The following is a 13,733-nucleotide window of genomic DNA, read 5'->3' as shown; positions in this document are numbered from 1 at the left end:
TCTTGTAATATTTATCCCAAAATCATAAAACTACTTTTTTCATATCCGCGTAACTTGTACACTTCTTTTCATGAATAAGCAGTTAATAATTATGTTGATTGTGTGCCAATCACCAAATTTTGAATATTTTTGATAAAATTTCCTAAAAGTATGAATCATAGATGCAGGTATAATTTTTTTAAGAAAAAAATTTTAATTTTAGTGTTCCGACCAGTGGTACACTAAAAATTTTAGTGTTCCGACCAGGAGAACACAACGATTTTTAATGTACCGCAGTCGGTACACTACGATTTTTTAGTGTACCGCAGTTGGTACGCTAAGATTTTCGTTGTGCTCCGGAACAGTAACGCAAAAAATATTTTTAGTGTTTGTGTACCGGTACAGTACGTTATTTTAGTGTACCTATCCACCTTGGTACGGTACAGAACACTATGGAACGGTACCATAATGTTTATTTTCGAACGCTGCAGGAGGGCATGTGATAAAAATAATTTGGAAATTTATGCGTACCAATCAGTGCTGCCAGTTAAATTTTATGAAAAATCGTCAATTTTTCAGAAAAAAATCGGAATAATCGGCATTTGTATTTTTAAAAATCGTCAAAAAATCGGCAGCATATAATTTATAAATAAATTCATATTTTTTTGGTTTATAACAAATCAATATTGTTTATTACATTAAAAAAAGATAACAAATTCAATTCTGTATAAAAAATAACATAAATGATACATTTTTCTACAAAAAAATTAGATTTTTCTAAAATATAGTAATTAGTATGTACACTAGTGAGATCTTTCAGATTTACTATTTTTATTACACATTTTTAGTAATTCATTATCAATTTTGATATTAAAACAATTTGAATTATTTAGTTTGAGGTAATCTTTAGAATAAAGAATCCCTTCCAATGAATCATTCTCAAGTGAGCTTCTAATTTTAGTTTTGTTAAGGTTTACCTGACTAAAAATTCGTTCCACATTTGCTGTGGAGTGTGGAAGAACCATAATTCTTTGTAAAAATTTAGACAAAACAAGAAAAGCTAAATTGGAGTCCTCACGTTTAATTTCGGAAATTTTTTTTCCAAAAATTGTTTAAATTATATTCTGCATTTTGAAAAATTTCTTCAAAATTCAGAAAGTTTAACTCCCTAAACTCGGAGTCTAAAGATTGCCTCTCAGTTTCAAAAATAAAATCGGTGAATTCTTTTAAAATATCTAGAAAAGAATTATTGCCCTTCTTCATTACTCTTCCAGGATCAATAAGTTTTAAGCATTTATATTAATTTAAATTAAAATCAAAACGTTTTAATATTTGGTTTGCAAGTTCTATATGAAAATTAATGCAAGTGCTAACTATTTTGTCTATGTCATTTTTGGGAAGTTTTGTTTCTGAAACAATATCTTTTGCATATAAACCCAAATATACTTCATCATATTCTAAATAATTGTTCGTGTCCATGATGTAAAATGTAAACTAGATAGAACTAGACAGAGTACAATGCTGACAAAAAATGCAGATATCTAAGCCATTGAAAACGGCTGCGGCGAGTCGCCGATAGTTCTAATGATTTAAAGCTGCCAATTTTATATGTTTGTATGGTAACGCCGTATTAAATTAAAAAATTTGACAATTTGTGTCGATTGTTGAAATATCGGCAATTCTGAGGCAAAAATCGGAAAATCGGCATTTTCCATTTTTAGAGTGAAAAATCGTCAAAATGCCGATAGATCGGCAAATATGGCAGCCCTGGTACCAATTATTCCTATTGGGTAATTATTAAAAATTTCCACTAGATGGCTTTTCCTCTGTTGTTATGATATCATAACAACAGAGAGAACAATATTAAACGTTTTTAGTGCTATATCGTAAGCTTATAAAATGAAAACATATATTTTGAGTCCAGACCTCTGACATACAAAACGTAAAGACTCGACAAAACGAATTTTGACAAAATAGTTTATGAAAAAATATCTAGGGGTATCAGGTATAACAGAGTCATGTTAAGAATAAAAACGCTAATACACGAAAGTGTGTGTATAAAATGTAAATAAAATCCGAGATCCGCACATAAAATATATATTTTTATTTTATAAGCTTGCTATATAGCGATTAAAACGTTTAATATTGTTCGCTCTGTTGTTATGATATCGTAACAACAGAGGAAGAGCCATCTATTGGAAATTGTTGACGTATCGATTGTTCCAAAGACATAAAAGTATAAAGCAAAGACATAAAAGTATAAAGATACGACAATCGATACGTAAAGAATTTCCAATAGATGGCTTTTCCTCTGTTGTTACGATATCATAACAACAGAGCAAACAATATTAAACGTTTTAAACGCTATATCGCAAGCTTATAAAATAAAAACATATTTTTTTAATACAGATCTCTAATTTTATTTAAATTTTATAGACCCATTATCGCGTATTTGCGTTTTTATTGTTAACATGCCTCTGTTATGCCTGATTCCCCCTGGATATTTTTTCATACACTATTTTGTCAAAATGCATTTTGTCGAGTCTTTACGGTTTCTATGTCTTTGTATAAAGATAGGACAACTGATACGTAAGCCATTTCCAACAGATGGCTTTTCCTCTGTTGTTACGATATAATAACAACAGAGAGAACAATATTAAACGTTTTTAATGCTATATCTTAAGCTTATAAAATGAAAATACATATTTTGAGTGCAGGCCTCTAATTTTATTTACATATTATTCACACATTTTCGCGTATTGGCGTTTTTATTCTTAACATGCCTCTGTTAACCTTGATTCCCCCTGGATATTTTTTCATAAACTATTTTGCCAAAATGCATTTTGTCGAGTCTTTACGGTTTCTATGTCTTTGATTGTTCTATCTTTATACCATGGCACAATGAATAGGATACCATTTAGCGCAGCTGATGTCTTGATTAACTGTCATAGTGGGTAATTTCTACTTGAATTCGATGTGCAGTGTTGCCAACCATTTGAAATATTGTATGGAAAATTTTGACAGATAATCGAGACAAAAACAAATTTTTTTGTTTTAATACATCACTTTATTATTGCATCATGTATTTGTTTATTTATTTTAGCTTATGTTACATATGTTTGTATAAACTACTTTTTCAAAATGCATTTTGTCGAGTCTTTACGGTTTCTATGTCTTTGACATGTGGGTATTGACATGTGTAATCCAAAAAATATAAATTGACTGGCTGTATATTAAATATAAAACGGTATTTACATTACAACTTTTTACCGGGTTAACTTACTATATTAGAATTTGTCTGACATGTATGAAAAGGAATTTACAATTGAAACCCACGAAGTTCGGAACAGTGTAAACGTACTATAAGCTGTAAAATATTTTGTTGCCTGTGGCCAACATTGGACCACAAAGGTTTAAGTAAAGTAAAATGTGGTTAAACTTATGAAAAGTTTCTTACTCGTAGATAGTTAAGAAGATTAACCTATAACACAGGTCATTATTAGAGAATTGGATTCGATCCCAAATATAGTTAAAATTTTAATAGAATTTAGTGGTCATACCATTTGATCGAAAATTATTGATAACGCCAACACCGCATTTGAATCTTACAGAACTCCAATTCACTGGCTCAAGCAAAGCATATCTGCCTAAAATTGGAGAATATGAATATTAGGACCAATCATGTTTTGGTCGGACGAAAACGGCCCAAAGCCTTTTAGACAACAGTTTTATAATAATCGTCCTCAATTTAATCCGGTTCAACACTACCAACATGATACAACATATAATAAACCTCAAACCATAGAAGTAGATTAATCCATGCAATCAAAATTTACCCTAATTTAATAATTTATACATTAATAATTCCATTCAATAGACCTGAAGCAGGAAGATTTCAGATCCAGTAAATAAAATTCCCCGCAACTTTCATTTAACCCTTTATGACCCGAGTTTTTTTCCGTGGCTATTTTTTGTGCAAAGGCTACCCTCAATAGGATATGAGCAAAATTGACGTCGCTACATACTTGCATTCGGAACATACAGTGCCTTATTTCTGAAAAATAAAAGTCCAATATCAAGAAAAGCAAATGTAATATCGACGATAAAATTTCTTTTAAGGGAACCCCCCATTCTCGATTTTTTAATTTTAAGATTTTAAATGGGCTGGTAAATGAATACCAATGCTTGTTAAGGTTGGTAACTTTGCGCATATATATTTGAAGATTTAAAAAGGAAGAAAAATAATTTACAAAAATTTTTTGTTGTTGTTTTTGTGATCAAAGAAAAGTCCTTATTTTTGATGGCGGGCATGATAACTCCTCACTGGAACATCGTTATCCGAAAATTCCAACGGTGTTAAAAAGAGTACATATCTGGCTCTCGTATGAACGTATTGACTTCGCACAAAAATTAACAAAATGGCGGAACTTTGAAAAAATTGGAAAATCGGCTATTTTCGAACACAAAGTAAGTTAAAAAATAAGGAAGATCTTCATCGATTGGCTTTATCCTAGTTCATACGAGAGCTACACGTGAGCTATACACTCCCAGAGAAACGTGTCAAAATTTGGAACCGATTGGAATATTAGTTTTTGAGTTATCGTGCCCGCCATTCGTAAAACACTGCTTCGAGAAAAATGCGTTTAAAGTTTGAGAATCACTCTTGCCGTCAAGAGTTCTTGAGATTTTCACTTGAAACTTTGTAGGGACATTCTAGAATTAGAGTAGATTCGAATTAAATCAAAAGGGAATGGGGGGTCCCCTTAATTGTACATTAGGTTCTTTTTTACAAGAATCAAAAATAATTTGGAGGGTACATATCGTACACAAACCCATAGAAACCGTAAAGATTCGACAAAATGCATTTTGACAAAATAGTTTATGAAAACATATCCAGGGGAATCAAGCAAAACAGAGGCATGAAATGGAAATTAAATCAGAGATCTGCACTCAAAAACTTTTAACATTGTTCGCTCTGTTGTTATGATATCATACCAACGAGGAAAAACCATCTGTTGGAAATTGTTTACGTATCGATTGTCGTATCTTTATACTTTTATGTCTTTGACTTTGATTTCGAATACAAAGCTATTTAAATAATTTGGACTGTATACACACGTTGATACTGTACACATTTTTGCACTAAACTATATGTTGGAAAGCACATAACTTCATCAAAATTTTGGTTTTTTAGATTTTGTGTATACTAATTTGTGTATACAAAGGAGGCAAACATGCATACAGTACTAATTTGTGTATACAGTCCAAATTATTTAAATCGCTTCGTATTCGAATTGTACGAATGCTGCCAAAAGAATTTTACAGAAAGGATGTAGCGATGTAAAATTTTGTTCATATCCTATTTAGGACAGAAAATTGTTCTATGATTATGAAAAAAAATCGGACACAAAGGGTTAAGAATCCAGAGAAACTACGGACGCTGTTGACTATAGTGAGTATTATGGCGAAGATGATGTAGAAAATTATATTAGTCCATACCATTATGGAATAGAAGAACAGTATAAATCAGAAGTTATTCATTTAGTGACATATATTAATATAAAAACGAAGAACGGAAAGGACCTCTAAATATTGATCAGAGCACGAACCGGACCCAAAACCGAATCAGGAAAGTTTTTCAACCAACGCTATCATATCTTAGTTGAAGTTTTTGGTAAAGATATAGGAGCAATCACATTTTACAATCCAATTAGTAGTTTTCCTAGTTAGGCATCTTATGATGTTCTCATCCAAGTTAAACCAAACAGAAGGCAGCATCATCGATGTCTTGACAGATGCCCAACACGGCCGTATCAGTCCACCAGCACCCACCAGAGTTTTCACTATTTTAACCTTCAGTCTGGATAACTGGTGTGCTGCCCAGTCCATTAATTACAAAATTGTTTTTAATTCGTGGATGTCCAAGAATTTGATCAGCTTCCTCTGATATTGATGTAATTTGCATTATATGTCTTGCAATAATAAAACCTCGATTGAAGTCCGAATCTGTAACTGCAGATTCATCTGCGGTCTCATAATTCATATCGTTGTAGCGGAGTTGGATTCGTTATCTGTTACTGCAGATTTACTTGCGTTTCCATTCTCTAAAATTCGAATTAAATTGCTCACACTGCATTATATACCTATCGTACCTATTAAATGATATAATTTATTTGTATTGTTTTGAAACATACCTTGATGTTTCAAGGGGGCCGGGATGTTTAATTTAGATTTATATAAAAATACTACTTTTTATTTACTCCTGTTTTAATCATCAATTATTCGTTAATATGTATACGCTAATGTTTATTTGTTTAGCAACATTGATATTTAAGCGAGCAATTAATTGTCACTTGTTCTGCCGCCTCCTTTAAGCATCGAGGAATATCAAACTGACAGTCGGACAGACAGAATTGGCTGATCCAAAATATAGTCAACAAATTTATTGAATAGTACTCCCCGATTATCGTACCTGTCCCCCACACTTTACATGTGGGTATTGGCTTTATTTGATTTTTTAATGACTATCGTTGATGTTTTATGTTCTTCAACCATGTTTTCAATTTTGCCCATCTTTATATTTTTATAATTATTCAAAGGCTCTTCAAAAGATTTTGGCTCGAAAGACCAAATGTTTCTGTGGAGAGAATGATTGTGCTACACTGTTTTTCTTTATTAACCCTTTGTGACCCAACGTTGCCCACAGGCAGTTAGAAAATGTATATTTTTTGGATTACATATATTAAGAGCTGATTTAGCTGAGATCACACACACTAGAGTTATCTCCCACGTTGCATGCAACACGCTACACATGTTTATCAGTCTGTAGTTTAGATTCCCGTCTGTAATCTAACTCGAACATTCTCCATGTGACAATTGTTCCTATCTTATAGTAACGATCTCCAACACGACGGAGGTCCTTTCTCTACATGTTCATGCTATTTTTTCTGCACATTTTTTATTTATACAAAATATTTACATCATTAGCTTAAAGTATTTATTTTGGAGATGGTTATATAAAAAATACATCTATAATTTATATGCTATTGAATATATTGCATTACATACTTAATTAAGGCCTAATAGAGAAGGAAAATACTTGACAAAAAACCTTCATTAAAGAAGAGAACATGAAAATTATATATTTACATTAGCTTAAAGTATTTATTTTGGAGATGGTTATATAAAAAATACATCTATAATTTATATGCTATTGAATATATTGTATTACATACTTAATTAAGGCCTAATAGAGAAGGAAAATACTTGACAAAAAAACCTTCATTAAAAAAGAGAACGTGAAAATTATATATTTACATGTCCTTGTCGAAAAGAGTATTTACAAGATTATTTGTATTTAAAGAACACTTTGTTTCAAAATTGTTCGAAATTACATCAATTCTCTGTGGAATAAAATCAGTATCAGATATTTCATGTAGCTGTTTTGTTCTAAAATATATAGGGCATGCGTAAAGTGCTATCGGTTGAAAAACTAATTTTAAATTACTGATTTGGACTTCAGGGTAAAGTAATTTAATTGCTATATTCATTTTAAATAGTACATGTGAGACATGGTCTTTGAAAGTCAGACATGAATTTAGGATTACTCCTAAATATTTAACTGATTTGGACCACTGTACATCATTCACAAACATGATGGAATGTGGGATGAAAGAATGTTTTATTTTCTTTGTAAAACATATCTTGAGATTTTGTGGCGTTTATTTTAATTTTCCATTGCACTGAATATTTGCAATTTCGTTTATTGAATATTGGAGACGTGAGAGAATATCTTGAGCAATCATCCGGGAGCATAGAATTGCGAAATCGTCGGCAAAAAAGCCGTATTCGCAATGTTCAGACTTTGGGAAATCTGAAGTGTATATAAGGTAAAGCAGTGGACCTAAAACGGAGCCCTGAGGAACACAGCAGGAATTTTAAAAAATTAGACATTTCCTGTTCAATTTGGACACAGAATACTCTATTACATAAAAATGATTGATCAATTTTGATCAAATATTTTCGAAATTTAAACTTAAAAATTTTGTGTGCCAAACCGTATCGAAGGTTTATTTGACACATTGAAGTATACTATTTCAAAAGGAATTGTTTGTTTACATAATTTGTAATTCTTTTAGCCTGTTGTGTTGTACTATATGAAAACTGAAAGAGAATTGGAAACAATCTGTTCTGTCGTCTGACATTTAATGTGTTCTGAAGTTTTATGATTTGTCAAAAATTGTAGAGCAAACTGTTGATTTTTGGACTCACTGATGATTTTGCTTCTCTGCAAGCACACAACATATCCGAAAAAATAAGTATCTTCGAAAAAATAAGTATTTGCGGAGATACAAAAGCATTTTCTGTAGGTTTTTCATGTTTTCGTGGACTTAGATCTTTTTCTTGAAACTTGTTTCTCATCATATTTTTTATTACCAGATTAAATGTGTACTTCTATTGATTTTTAATATTATTTAAAAGAGTAAAAATTGTCTGAGCTTGACAGAGCCGAACTTTTTATTATCTCCAGCATAAGGAATTTTTTAGGTAGATTAAACACTCAATGAGAACCAAAAATATCAAAATTGAACCAATTCATTTGAAAAAAGTTGCCAAAATACCGAATAATTGGTGTAACGTTATATTAAGCTACTTCGAAACTTGGGCCAATATTCATCATTTTTTGGTAGGGAGATTTTGTATATTTTGTGTATAAAATTGTAGCCAATTCGTTTGAAAAACTTGTCCAAACCTAAGAAAATTCCGAATATTGAAGATAACGTTATATGGGTGGTACCCTAAAAGGTGGACCAATATTGATAATTGTTTGTAGAAAGTTTTGATACTCCATAAGTACTTAAAATAACAAAATACAATCAATTCGGCTGAAAATCGTATCCAAAATTCTCAAAATAAAAAGTGGACTTAGAGCCTTTACATTGTGTTAAGCCAGCGACATGTGATGATGTGGACTTAGCGCCATTATTCGTCAATACAAAACAACAACAACAAATGAGATAATTGTACTTTTATTTTTTTAAATCGATGTATTTTGCCTATTTATACATAACTTTATCAAAATCTCAATTTCTAGAAAAATTAACTCATTGCCTTTACATGTTAAGCCAGCGAAATGTTTTTTCGTAGTCTTGACGCACATGTTCACGTATGTTTGTGCCGAGTAGGCCAAAAACGATGCTCATTCGTACATGTTCGGTGACTGGTACTATTAATTTCGTAAAGAGCAACGTTTCATGCATATTCTGTGTACTTTTTACCCTGATATCTAGTCTCATTAATTAATGAAAATACTACGTTGCTTAATTTCTTTTAGACTATTTTATTCCTCTTTATTCAATTGAAATAATTTGATACATACGATATCATAACAACAGAGCGAACAGTATTAAACGTTTTAATCGCTATATAGCGAGCTTATGAAATAAAAATATAGTTACGTTCTTAGATTTTACTTAATCCCGTGTAGACGTTGTTTTATTTCCCAATACAGTTCGTACTAAATAAAACGCGGGTTCTTACTGATTACGATTATTACAATGATTTTATTGACACAACTTTACTTTGCACTTTACTTTACTTGACGGTTTCAATTCGCGATCTGATTCACAACTGACAACTGCCTTTCCATTTCCCCTATTTATATGAGCGTTGCCTGTCGCTACAGAAGTTTCTAGACGATCTGGTAACACCTAGATTACGAACAATCTACCAATGCAACAAACACATACAAACTTACATTGAGTGAACAATAACAACAACACATATACAGGCGAGGGGGTAACAAAGAAAGAGGAATTAAGCGATCATCAATGATGACGTTTAACAAGAATTGTACGTCAACAACAAAATAGACAATGAAAGAGGAAATGGAAGGATGTAGAAAAATCTATACAGTAGTTGTTGTTGTGAAGTTATTCGAATAAACTGCGTAGTAGAAATTTACGATACAATTCAAATTCTATAATTAACGGAATTCATCTAAATTAACTTAAATCTAAAGCTATATTCGTAACATTGCCCCCCGCTTAAGCCTGTTCGTCCCGAATAGGCACAGTTCCCGTTCCGTAGGGGGGCCAGCCGCTCCAAATGTACAACTTTCATCTTCGACCTGGGACTGTCGCTCCTCTGGATGCGATAAACCACATCATTTATTTTCGTGACAATCTTGTAGGGTCCTTCCCAGTGCGTTTGCAATTTGGGGCATAGTCCCTTTTTTCGTTGTGGATTGAACAATAGCACCAGTTGCCCTTCTTGAAACCCATAGGTATTTGCCGCTCGATCGTACCTTCCCTTCATGTGGTTGCTAACCATTTTTTCGATGGCGAACTGCATCATGGACTTTACTAAAAGAGTTTTGACTGTCTTCATCTTGGTTCACATCGTCGTTTGGGGTAGCACCGAATATCAAATCGCCAGGTAGCTTTAATTCATTTCCGAACAGAACTTTGGCTGGGGTCCGGGATGTGGAATCATGAATGGCCGATCTATAAGCCAGTAAAAACTTTGGAATATGCTCATCCCAGTCTCGTTGGCCACTGTCCACCACTTTCCGTAGATGTTCTTCCAGGGTGCGATTGAATCTTTCCACCATGCCATCTGATTGTGGATGTAGGGGCGTCGTTCTGGTTTTCTTGATTCCGTAGGAGTCACACATTTCCTTGAAGATCGCTGATTCAAAATTCCTACCTTGATCGGAATGAACCTCCAATGGAACACCATAGCGACAAATCCAATTTTTGATGAACACATCCACAATTGTCCTGGCTTCTTGATTTGGGATAGCATAAACCTCTGGCCATTTGCTGAAGTAATCTATGACCACTAAGACATACCGGTTCCCAGAGTCGCTTGTTGGGAACGGTCCAGCTACATCCATTGCGATTCTTTCAAAAGGGGCTCCTTAATTATACTGCTGCATGAAGCCTCGACTCTTCCGTGTTGGATCTTTAGCTCTTATGCACCTTTCACAATTGGCGATCCAGTCGGCAATGGATTTTTGACAGCCGACCCAGTAGAATCTCTGCTTTACCTTTTCACCGGTTTTTGCTATGCCAGATTGCCTCCACTTGGCCCATCGTGAAACTCCAACAAGACATCTCTTATTTTGGAGTTTGGGACGACGATCAAGTTCCGGTGAGATTTACCGTCCTCACTTTCCCATTTGCGATATAAGCAACCATCTGTCCAACTGTCCCACTGGGCCCAATAGGATCCAACGGGCTAGTTGACCTTCCGGATTCTTAAACTGCAGCAACCATTAGAGAGCAGCGTGGTCGGTCCTCAGCAGGAAATACTGGCCATATAGGTATTTGTGGTAGTGTTTAACGCTCTCAAGGACAGCAAGCAGCTCTCTCCTCGTCACACAGTAATTCCTCTCAGGCTTCGACAATATCCGGCTGTAGTACCCGATGACTTTTTCCTGTCCGTCGATTTCCTAGGAAAGGACGCCACCGATGCCGCACGCACTTGCGTCTGTGTCCAGAACAAACTTGCCGCCAGGTATAGGGTATGCCAAAATGGGGGCTCTGCATAGCAGGTCTTTGAGCTTTCTGAATGCCTCTTCTTGGTCGTTGCCCCACTGAAACCTATGGCGTTTTTGCGTCAAGCGGTGTAGACAGGCGGCGATGTTGGCAAAATTTGGGACAAATCGACGGTAGTAGGTGCAGAGACCCAGAAAGCTTCGCAGCTCATAGAGATTTCGGGGCTGCGGCCAATCTCTGACGGCTTGCCCTCCGGCGTCACGTGGTGCCCCAGGAACTTCACCTCTCGTTGGAAGAGACTGCACTTCTTTGGGTTTAACTTGAGGCCTGAAGACGAAAGCTGCTGTAGAACATCCCTTAAGTTCTGGATGTGTTCGTCGAAGTTGCGTCCCATGACTATGATGTCATCCAGGTATATGAGGCACGACTTCCACTGCAGCCCTTTTAACACACGCTCCATCAGCCTTTCAAATGTAGCCGGGGCGTTGCAGAGTACGAATGGCATGACATTGAACTGCCAGACATTAACGCCAAACGCTGTTTTCTCCTTATCTTTCTCGGCGCTCTCTACTTGCCAGTACCCACTCTGCAGGTCGAGGGTGGAGAACCATGACGTCCCGGCTAATGTGTCCAATGTGTCGTCGATTCTTGGGAGCGGATAGCTGTCTTTCTTGGTGACATCATTCAACTTTCGGTAGTCCACACAAAATCGGGTGCTCTTTTCCATTTCACTTATCAGCTTCTGGACCTCGTCTCCTTTTGTCAGGGGAACACTTCTTGGAGGCTGTTTAATAGGTCTCGCGTCTGCTGTATGGATTTCATAATAGCTGCTTAGCCTTGTTCCTCTCGGAAGGTGATAATTGGTGTGTCCACTCTTTTATGGTGCTTCTTCTCCATGGCTGCTGGCTTTTCGGTGCTAGTTTCCAAATTAATTACAGCTTCAGCTGGTGTGCATTGTCCAACATCGGAAAATTGGCAAATTTGCTCTTGCTTGTTTGACAGGTTCAAAACTCTAACAGGAATCAATCCGTCCTTGTTGCTTTTCACCAGGGCATTCGCTATTAGGATGTTACTGTTTATGTTTTCTGCTGGTTCCACCACCCACAACTTCTCGGCTCCACAATCTCCATTCATTGGTACCCATATTATTGCTTCGGCACAGGGCGGTATTATTTCTGGATGGTCCGTAGTCAGACGTCTAATGGGTGTACTTTCATCGTATTTCACGTTTAACGGAATTTTGACGTTAGACCAGGTCATCACACGCTCTTTCATATCCAGATTGATACCAAAGGCAATCATAAAATCTGCGCCTATTATCACTTCGTCTACGATATCGGCAACTATAAACTCGTAATTCTCCGATTTATTGGCAATAGTTAGTCTCAGGGTAATCTTGCCGTGTACTGCCGCGGGCTCCCCCGTTGCTGTGCGCAGTCTGACTCCATTAAATTGCGTTATTTTTTCCTTTACCAGATCTGATCTTATGATGGACTTTGATGCGCCAGTATCCAACGCCAGAACTCGCTTGTCACCATTGATGTACCCAGTTGTTGTTAGGTGGTGACTTTTCTGTTGTACTATTGCTATGGAGATTGTGGGGCCATCGTCGATGGGAGCCAGTTCATGCCCCACTGGACTGGCTCGATTTAGTTTAACGGTGACTCATTGGTGGACTGTTGAGCCATTCTTCTACCATCTTTCGTTGGAGGTGGTGACAATGACCTGGATCGTTTGCGCTTAGCTCTGCATTCGCGCGCAATATGACCTGCTTTATGGCAGTTGTAGCATCTAATCCTGGGCTTAGTCATCCCTACTAACTTTGTTTCTTCTATTATCTGCCTCATGGCGTCCTTGATCGAGTTAACGAGAGATTTGGGTTCGCAGTGCAGCACTAACATATTCATAGTTGTTTCTTGAAACGACAGGAATACTCTGTATAACAGCAGCACTGCCCTTCAATGTCAGAAGTAGTGGAACCGCTTTGTCGCTGTCGTTCCACGAATTTCTAGAAGCCACTGTCTCGAACTGTAACTTGAAAACATTGAATGACGTAGAGCCATCGAATACAGGAGGTTTGATTTTTAGTGTGTTATCAGGAACTCGCACCGGACCACCTTTAATTTCCAGTTCCGACATTTTCTTCTCCAGATTCGTAAACCTGTGGTCGTGGACCAGACATTTCTCGTCAACCGACTGCACTTTCTTATCCAACTCTTTAATTTGGACCTCCACGGTTTCCACTCTCCTTCC

The sequence above is a fragment of the Musca vetustissima genome, unplaced genomic scaffold, assembly GCF_032173495.1.
Source record: "Musca vetustissima isolate MV318-11 ecotype Yass unplaced genomic scaffold, APGP_CSIRO_Mvet_v1 utg4668, whole genome shotgun sequence".
NCBI classification, from domain to species: Eukaryota; Metazoa; Arthropoda; class Insecta; order Diptera; family Muscidae; genus Musca; species Musca vetustissima.
The sequence above is the reverse complement of the archived record's forward strand: the minus strand, read 5'-3'. Positions refer to the sequence as shown.